The sequence below is a fragment of the Falco naumanni genome, chromosome 6, assembly GCF_017639655.2.
Source record: "Falco naumanni isolate bFalNau1 chromosome 6, bFalNau1.pat, whole genome shotgun sequence".
NCBI classification, from domain to species: domain Eukaryota; kingdom Metazoa; phylum Chordata; class Aves; order Falconiformes; family Falconidae; genus Falco; species Falco naumanni.
In genome coordinates, this window is record NC_054059.1 from 7,700,451 (window position 1) to 7,710,811 (window position 10,361).

Consider the following 10,361-nt stretch of genomic DNA (forward strand, 5'->3'; position numbering starts at 1 on the left):
TCTAAACAAATTAATTTTAGATTTCATTGTATTTGCAATGCACTTCAGAACCATAGTGTATGCCTGATGTTGTTGAATAAACTCTTAAAAGCGCCCTTGCACAATATACATCCTGCAAAGTCCCGCAGACAAAGTGGTTGGGTTGTTTCTTTGTTTTATTAGGGCCTCCTTGTGCCATATTCATGGAGTAAAAATGCCTTGAAGGGGGTAAAATGGCTTTCTGAAGCTCTTCCCCTTCTTCAAGTGCAGATGACCTTCAGGGTAATGCAGTATGGACGTGGAACACTTTGATGGGTCATACTAGTTTCAGGCTGAACCATGTATAACTGCAATTTATTTTGTGCAGATTGAGGCAAGCAGAAACTAACTGAGACTGCTCTGGCTCACATTTGGGACAGAACAGTCACAGCCTACAGCACAGATTAAGGCTCTTGGTCCCCATGTCCTTTTCCCTACTATTCATACCCCCAAAAAGGTAAAAGGAAGAAAACAAGGTAAAAGAAATAATTAAAAAAATTAGCTTCCAGTTGCTGATAACCTCAAGCCAATATGAACACAGAAATATAGGGGTTCCCCTAAATGGGAGAAATCTGATTCTACAAGTTACACACTGTTTTGAAAGACAGAATTAAAATCTTTTGTTCTGTGATGCTGAAACAAACATACAAAAAGATGCATCACTTGAAACACAGCAGGGTGGGGAGAAGGTGGCAGTGTCACAACTGCCAGCCTGACCAAGCCTCCAAAGGAGGCGATGCAAGACAATGTAACAAAGGTGTTCTTGCTGAGGCTTTCCTACTTGAAGAGATTTATGACATGAAATTAGATCTAGGCTGGCAAAAGTTGTTTCTTTTACAACTAGGTTAAAATATTCTCAAGTTCAGGATGGTGATACCAAGTAAATAAACATGACATTTTAAAATTAATGTAGTGCCATGGAAAATGGCCAGAAAGCAGTTGTTAAGGTGGTTAAATCATCTTTAGGTCATACTGGAGAAAAAAACCACAAACCACTGAAGTTTTCAGTGCTGGGCATGTTTTATTGCTTCTAATATAAATTTGCTGATGGTAGTTATTACCATAACTGGGGACTGATTACACTGGGCGTGGAGGTCTTGAGTGCTTTTAAGCTGGGCTAAATGATACTAAGCTGTGAGTGCTTTCTTGGATGGAAAAGAGTTTCAGTAGTTAATAGTAATTTTAATGTGAAAAAGCCAGGTTTTAGTATTTTCAAAAATACAGGGGCACGGCTTGTTACATTTATATATTCCTATTCCAATGAATAGGAATTGTGTCATACCTTGGTATTTTTGATGCTGCAGGTAAAATGTTTTTTAAAAAAGTTTGCTATTCTGCAGTGACAGAAAAGTAGCTTGCTCACTTTTTGGCACTTCCAGTACTTCATTTATTCCTTCTAGTCATCTTGTTCTTTCCAGCATGCTTAGACAAACTGCAAACTCATGTACCTTTACAGAACTGCTGCAAGTGAGGAAACAGAACCAGTCGAGATGATAGAAAAATAAAGGCCAGGATGCATTAATTTGTTCACTGTGTTTTCAATTGAAATTCAAAAAGTATTAAAAAGGTGATAATCTACTGCTTTTACATAAAACACACTTTTATATATGCCATGACAGTTGAATCTCCAGTCAGCTGGCACTTTGTCCAGCATCTAGTATCAGTTTGAAAAATATCTTCACTTTGCCAATCTCATGTTTCCAAGTCAGAGTTCAGTCACAACAGAACAAAGGCAAATTCAATAGCTGGAAAAATACACGAGAAAAAAGACTGGCCTTGGACAAGATTTCATTTAATGCTGCTAGGAGCTCTAGCGCTGGCTAGAACTGTTTCAAAAGCCTGTATTCTTCTGCTCTTCCTTCAGGAAATAATAAGTTAGCATACCTCATACCCAGTGGAGCCACCCAATGGAAAGCTAACCATATAATACACACACTGCCAGATGCTTGTTCTTTGCCACTCTGGCTAGAGCTACAAGTACCTCCATTAACCTGCTCCGAGATAATTCAGGTATCTCTAGCCTTACAGTGGAATCTGCAGTAAAGATAAAGGCTCTTCTAAGTTTTGTCTTCAGAAGTGACTAATATTAAGAAGTCTGAGTTTCCCAGTTCCTAAGTCTTTTTGATGTTTTTGGCAACTGTACTCATATTTTAGCAAACCTACCAAAAAGCATGGCTGTTAGTTGGTATGTAAACCGTACACAAGATATTGGCAGTTGGAACAATAATGCATACATTAACATTAATGGACATTCTCAGATGCTCTGTCCCTTCTCCTGCCCCTTACTTTTTGAGGGCAAACATGATTGAAAGGTGATGGAGAAAATGGGTTTGGAAAATAAATGACAGGCTAATTTTTAGCTGATTTTTAAGCATGCATATAAGATGTGTGCTTTTGAAAGTACTGAAGATACAATCATACGCTGATATTTCCTGAGTGAATCCATCATTCTCAGGGGACATGTTTTCTCAAAACTCTTCTTCATGCATACACCTCTATGATTTTGCAAATACTTAGCATCATTCAAAAAATTCCTTTCCCCTGTCTGAAGTTAATAAAGGCTTTCAGAAGAAGACAGAGAATCAAACTTGGGTCTTCTGGAATCCATGAATTACTTTGTGTCATTGATGTAACTCTTGATCGACAGAGCCAAAAATCTCTTCATTACAGCAATGAGAAAAAACGTTGACCATGTCATCATGGACCTTTCTGGACAAGTCTTGTCTGTTTTAAGTGAATTTGTGATGGTGATCATTTACAGATTGCAACCCTTCGTCAGCCCCGTTGACTAACTGAGGTTTCACAGCCTGTCTGAGAAGCACGCATCTCCTTGGGCAATTTGACAACCATAATGTGGCATCCATCACTTGCATCCCCTGAAAGCTCTGAGTGCTTCTCAGCTTCCCACCAGGACATTCAACTCTTTTTTTCTTCTGCTCCTTCACACACAGAGACCTGTATGGCCATAACTGACTCCTTAGCTTGTGTATGTGTTGTGTGTCCTGTGAACATTTCTCAGATCACAGCTTGACTCGTCTTTTATGCCTGCATAGAGGTGCCTTTAATTACTTTTATCTTTCAGGCTGAACAAAAGGTTTGTTGTTTTCAAGGATGCTCTTCAAATCACACTCCTTTTCAGTGATGGCAGGTTACCATCTTCCAGGAGCACAGGATGACTGCCAGGACTATTAGCCACAGTTTCATGAGCCAAAGATTTTAGTAACCTGGTAGGCAGTAACAGTACCCCAAAGTCAGATGGATCACTGAAACTTGTGCTTTGCCTCGATTCTCAGCACTTCATTAGGGGTCTCCTAAATCTCTTTGAAAAAATCAAATAAACCTTGTCTGTATGGTACCCACTGATGTAACATTACTTACTTACATATTTGCCCTGGATGGTGCGTGATTATTTTTAAAAAGTGTTGACTGGTGTAGAAAACGAGCCTGTGTAAGCAGAGAAGGAAAACATATGTTGAAAAACTCTCAAGAAAGGCTAGGACTGGCATTTTAACTAAGATGTGCACAAGAGACAATGCTGCAAAGTCATGAAAGACACAGGTAATGTGACACTCTGCAGGTATTTTTAATGGGAGCAGAAGCTCTGTAGAAATGTTTTCATCTGATTACACAATTACTTATGTTGCACGCTCAGAATTAAATAGCTTTCCAATTCAGATAGGATGAAGTAATTCCCAGGTTTTATAGTTGCCATTTACACTGGTAGAGATATGGAACACAAAAGCTAGAACAATCATTTTGTTATCTCCAAGCTTTTTCTGCTTTCCCAAAAGCATTTAACTCTTAATTCTTCTGCAGTTAAGGCCTTTGCTTGTTTCCTTCAAATTAATTGATAATAGGCTAATGAATAATCCATCAGCATGTGAATTCAGATTCTGTTTCTGTGTGAAGATGAATTCCTTCATTCAGAAAAAAAACCCTACTTTAGCAAATGCTAACCTTGTTGTGATTCCAGGCATTTAATTTATTAATAGTAAGTAACTAAATTCTCAAGTCAGGGCACTTTTTAGGACTTGTGTTTCTCAGTTACAGAGATATTCTCATCCTCAATACTCACGGTTGATGCCTCTACAAGTTAAACTTGTTCACAGACTCCTGAGAAGTAGAATAGCACTCCTTAAAAATGACAATTCTATGTATAGTATCAGACTTTTTCTCTTGGGAATAGGGAAAAAACTGGAATTAGCATTTCTTGTTGTTGCCTAAATTTTACTATTCTCTCTATAAGGAAAAAAAAAATATAACTTGGGTTACAGTTATTAAATCTCATGTCTTACCTTGCCAGTCTTAAAGATTTACTCATTGTTCAGGCAGTGCTTTTAATACTGAAACATGAATGGGGAGAATGTATCCTGTAATTACTTTTTAATGGCAGCTTCATCTTGGATAAAAAAAAAAAAAAAAGTGCTGTAATTATTTAATCTAAAAATAAAAGATTATTTGTAGAAAGCAATACCGAGCGTGTGAAAAGGTCAAATGTTGAGCTTCAGAATAAAAGAGAGCTAAATACGTCTAGGCATGTAATTGTGTATAGCAGAGGTCTTTAGTTGGATGGGGAAGAGAACAAGTTTTTCATTAAATTAATTTTAAAAATAACCTTACCTCAAAGCTTGGAGTAGATTTAAACAAACTGTCTTTTCTTTGTTTAAATTCTGTTTGCTAAAGGCTGAAACATTTTTGAAATAGAGATATTAGGTGAATTTTGAGAGGAGTATTTTGTTTGTTAAGCCTACAATTGACTTTCTGTATCTCAGAGGTTTGTTTACCTGCAGTAGTAAAACACTACTCATTTTGGAAAACTAACCTGCTTATATGTATACAATCAGGCTCATCTGTGTGTTTGGATTAGTACAAAACTTATTTCTCATGGATCAATACCACCTCTGTGTAAATGAGCATGGGACCATGTGTATTCCTCCATCTTATGTGGAAGAGAGGAGATCCATAGCAGAAAGCCTCTGCATGTGGGTATTTCAGGCTATAAGCTCAGCTGTTACACAGGTTCCTTTTTTGTACTAACCATTTCCTCACTGGCAATGACATTTGCCGACCTGAAACTGGTTGTGATGTGTAAAATGGAAATGTTGGGTTTTCCTATCTATGTTATGTCGGACTATTCCACACACTGTCTTTGGCAATCAACAAGGTGACCACACTCTGTAAGTTTTAAGTCAATTAGAACTTTTAATTTTATTCAAAAATAATCACTTATGCTGGCTTCTTTTGTTTCCTATACTGTTTGTTACTTATTGAGCTCCTGTAGCTGTTTTCATTTCTTTGGCATACCAGATTGCTTTGACTGCATTAATATGCTGAGACCTACTATTTTTATAGGAATGGAGTATAATTTTTTTCTTTTTTGCTATAAGTATGCCATATAAAATACCTGGCAGCCTGAGAGTCTCCAACATGTATTATGTGGAGCAGAAGTGAAAAACCTGTTTTCATTGCAATGGGTGGAAATTATTTCAGCTGCAATGTTAAATGCAAATTATAGATTATATTATTTTGCTTACAAGATGGTCTTTGTATAAACACAATAACGTGAAAATAAGGAAAAGGATTATTTTGACAGCGTAAATGACTTGTTTACTGTTTCCTTTTAAAAAGTTAACTTCTTTGAATATTTTTGATTTTTGATGAGGCAGTTTTTGTCATTTTCTTTTTTGCTAAAGTAGCATTTCTCCAAGCTCAGATATGACTCCTATTACAGTTACGATAGACTTAATTATAGAAAGGGAATAACTCTGCTGGATCAGAATGGATTTAAAATTGCAGAAGCTGCTGCTTGACTAAATTTCAATGCTGATGCTACAAACAGCTCCATATGTTACAGTTCCATTCCTAGCTGAGTCCCATGAAGTGAGTTGCACTCCAAACTGGGTCCCGTCCATACACAGGCAGAAAGATCAGCCCTGTACTACCATTCATATCAACTACAATATTTCTGCTTGCTTGTTATTCAGTGAAACAGTAACAAATCTAGATCCCTGGGATAATGCAGTGCTTATTTCTCACCCGACTAGAAAATTTTATTTAAGGAAAACACATAATGAATAAGAAAGGATGACAATTACTTTAAAAAAAAATAAACAAAAAACTTCTATCTTGCTTTGTTCCTCCGGAAGGCACTGATTTCCATTCAAGCAGAGTTAGTGCTGAGCTCTTTTAACCCATTCCTGTCCCTTACTTGTTTCTCTCTGCCATTTCTGGACTTTTCCGGGAGCCTGATTAAAGCTATTCACGAGATCGCATTGCTTAGGTCACACCATTTTATTACTGATGTTGCTCTGTTTTGTTCCTTTGGCATCCTAAATGTGTCCACAACTTTCATGGTGCTCTGATACTCCCCATATAGACAAAGTAGCTCTTCAGCTGTTAAAAAGCTTCTGTGGGGATGTGTAGAGAATTGTGGAGGTATTCAATGCGTTTCTTCAACTCGCTGTAAAAAGCAGCCTCTAGTCAGTGTAACAAATGCATTAAGTATTAATGTTTTAGAGTAATCAACAGATTTGTGAACCCATCTGAATCAGTTGTTGTTATTATCAGCATTTCTCACAGGATGGCTTCAAAACTTACATTTTGAACAGGCTGACAGTTATAACCTTGTGCAAATTTTTCTGCTTTCATTTTGATATAAATCCTTCATAAGGAGTATCAGGAGTTATGTGTTTGTCTTACTTTAGAGAATTAAAATGCTGATTTAATTGTGCATGGGGGACAGATCTAATGGGAAACAAAAAAGTATTCTGAGGTATAAGGGCTTGTGAAGGGCTCATAGATGTAGCACTTTGAGTCAGCCCCATTTGCTTAGCTGCATGTAGAAAGACTGAGCAGCATCGGTGTATACAATCATGTTACAAGCTGTGTATATATATATTTGAACTATGCACAAACACTATAAATACCTACTGCTACGTTATTTTAGTATAGATGTTGGTAAAAAAGACCAATTAGACATGTTACAGAGTCACAGACCTGAACTTTTCCCAGAAGCTGTAGTCTTATGGCGAAGCTGTCATGTACCCCAGGAGGCAAAGGACAGCAAAGGAATGCTTTCCTCTCTCCTTGTGCAAGTGGCACAGGCAGCTGTTGATAGCCTGGCTTCCTTATTCAGAAGCACTAATCTTTGCAGTACTCCCCTCGCAGCATGAGAGACACACTGGGAATATTCTCTCTTGCGTTGAAAGAAGAAATTGATTCCCTACCAGTTTTTCAGGTGCATGAGGCAGGTGACTAATGTTTCAGCTACATTGTTATAGGTATTGCTGTGCTTGCTGTCCATAGATAAATACTGATAAGTGCCATGCAAGCATGCTATAGAATGAATGACTGCTGTTCGTTAGAGTGACCAAGCACTCTGTTGAAGGCAACAGGATGACACTGGTTCATATGCTTTCATGAAAAACTCCTGAAAACTTTTTAATGGACTTTCCTTACATACCTACATTTTGGGATCTGAGAAAAGCAATCCTAGATGAAGTATGTGAGTTCACTGCAGATTTTTTTTTTCTTTTCCGCTTCCTTGACTGAGGGGAGAATAATAGTTTTGTTTATCTTCTGCTGTCCTAGGCAGCTGGTAATTCTTATTCTCCTTTTCTCTCTAGATTGTTTTTTCCTTCTGCAGGACAGATTGGAACCACAGACTTAATCTTCTCCTACTTTATATCTCATGCAGCCACTTACAGGTGTGTGTACAGTGTCACCTTACCAAAATGGCAATGCTTTACATAGATATAAATTAGAAGGTACAAGCAATACAAGCAATATAAAGAGCAACTTAGGAGATAATCAAATCCCAGGGAGAGAGAGAAACTATGTTTAGGTCTTGCACCATCTGGACATGACTTTTTGTGAGTGCTTATGAGTTTAAAATATCTGTAGGTGCTGAGGCATCTGAAGGTTCAGCGGCATATGCCATTTTTATGTGAGGAGCAGCTGAGTCCCAGATCAGAGATTTACTAGGGAGTTACTCTTTAAGGGACTGCAGCAGACAGATTATGCTTCTTTACTTTTCAGAAGCTGCCTTTATAAAAGAAGTTTTCTGTTATTTTCTTCTGCTCCAGCCTGTCCTTTGCACAAAGCTATGACAGCTTTGGCATTTGGCTATAGGTGAGGAGAGGGAAAATGCAGTTGTGCAAGGACATTGCCTGTACTGGTAATACAGAGCTCTTTGTTGGAAGGAGTTGAGAAAAAGCTGGCTGTAATCTGCTCAGGCTGAAAAAGGCTGAGCACAAAGCTTTAAGTCAAGTAAAAGCAGGCTGAAAAAAGAAAAAACCCTGAGGAGGGCTTGTAACAGCAATGACCTACAGAGTAACCAGTGAATCATCACATTGACTACATAGTATCATTAAACCCCATCTATTTGGACCTGTTAATTATAACAATTGCATATTATGTCTCATCCCTTTGACAGCTGTGCAACACCAGTCACTTAAACATTCCTACAGGGGTCTCTAAATTCAGAGTACCACCTCCAAGTATCTTTTGCCCCAGCCTTGTTTTTATGTGCTTTGGTGGAAGGATAGCATAATGCCACTTGGTATAAAATGTGCCTGCACTGGTAAAGAACATAATAAAGGTTTTGTTGTGCTGCTGTGTAGCTGAGCCCAGACATAAGACAATGCTGAAGTGAGCCATTGCTGCAAATTCTTTACTAAGGCAACTAAAAGGTAGACAAAAATAATTTCTCATGGGTCAGCTCATTAAAGACACTACTGAAGTATGGGGGAAAACAGGGTCTTGACTTACTTTTTTCCTTTCCTTTTTTTTTTTTTTTGGGGGGGGGGGAGTTGAACCAATTTTGCTTAATAAACCTTGGCATGAAAAATTATCTTTACTTCTTTCTTCCTATTATTTTCTATAAAAATAGAGCTGAGGGAGCAAGGAAGAGTACCTGGTAAACAAATGGGCATGTTCAGAGAGAAACGACCATTAGTGGAGACCAACACTTCCCTCAAGACAAAACAAATGTCAGGGCACAGGGTAGGGCTGGGGGCCAGAGTGGCATGGGCTCCCCTGGGGTGGGCAGGGTCTCACAGCCAGGGATCCCACTGCTCCAGCCAGTGAGCAGGGCAAGCCCCTGGGGCTTTCTTAACCACACCATTGGTGGGTGAAATGATACCCACTACTTACAGCTGACAGTCGCCTCTGGTCTTTCCTTTTTTAAGGAAAAAAAAAACATTTTCAGCTGTGAAGTTTTCTTACCTAATCTCTTTCTGTACTATTTTTCAGGACAAGGAGTCTGTACTCTTGGTGGTCCCTATTACATTTACACTGTCATTATGTGAAGCAGCTGAAATGGAATTAGTACGGTGAGCTGACTTGGAACACCCTGGCTGTCATAGTGATTTTGAAGTATTTTACCACTTACCATATGGAAAATGTTACATACCTCTGCTAAAACATCCATTTGTGGTCTGGGCAGTATTATGCTAGTATTCCAGTGTTACTGCTGATAAGAAAGGTGTTGGAAGGGTGCTGTGAGCTGTGTAACAAGCTACGGTGTAGTCCACAATGTCTTCTTTGTTGGCAAAGCTGGTCCATGAAATTCCTGCCTCTCCATCCTATCCTCTGCCCTAGACATTCATTCCCATGTCTGTGCTTCAGTTTGCTCAGTTGTGTTCAAGCAGGTTTGTGAGGCTCTGCTGAAAACAAGATCTGGTCTGATCTGGGTTAAAAAGAGGAGTATTTTTAGAATCCACATCACTTCAGGATGTAGTGTAGATTTAGTGATGTAGGTCTACAATATCTTCACTGACCTGAGCAAATACTGGCTTGGTAAAAACTTAATCCAATCCTGTCTGTAATCTGCCCTCAAGTTTATTCTGTTTAAAAAAGATTTTTAAAAGCACCAAGCTGATAAGACTGTTTTTCAAGAAGTAGCAGCCACATGTTCTAGAAGCAATTTACTGCTGACCAAACTCTCAAGCAGCAACAGCTAGGGAAGATGTATGCATAGTAAAAAAAAAAAAAAAAAAAAAAAAAAAAAGACTTAAAAATGAAGAATGAATGAATCTGTCTGCATTTTTAACATCCTTTTGAATTTCAAGTACCACAGGTTTTACTTCATTTCTCAATGTACTCAACAATCATTGAATTGCCACTTCAAGATTCTGAGCACAAGTCCTTTCATTTCCCTTCCAAATGATGTCAAATTAAAACAGTTTCATGTTTGCTCAAAATGGCATTGGAATTGCAGCAGAGTGTCACTGTTTCTCAGTTGGCACTTCAGGTCAGTCTCCCTGTTCTGCTAGCCTGCCCAAGCCTGGAAATGGTCCTGCTGCCTGCAGGTACCTTGGCAGGAGCTGAGCAATATTTAGCAC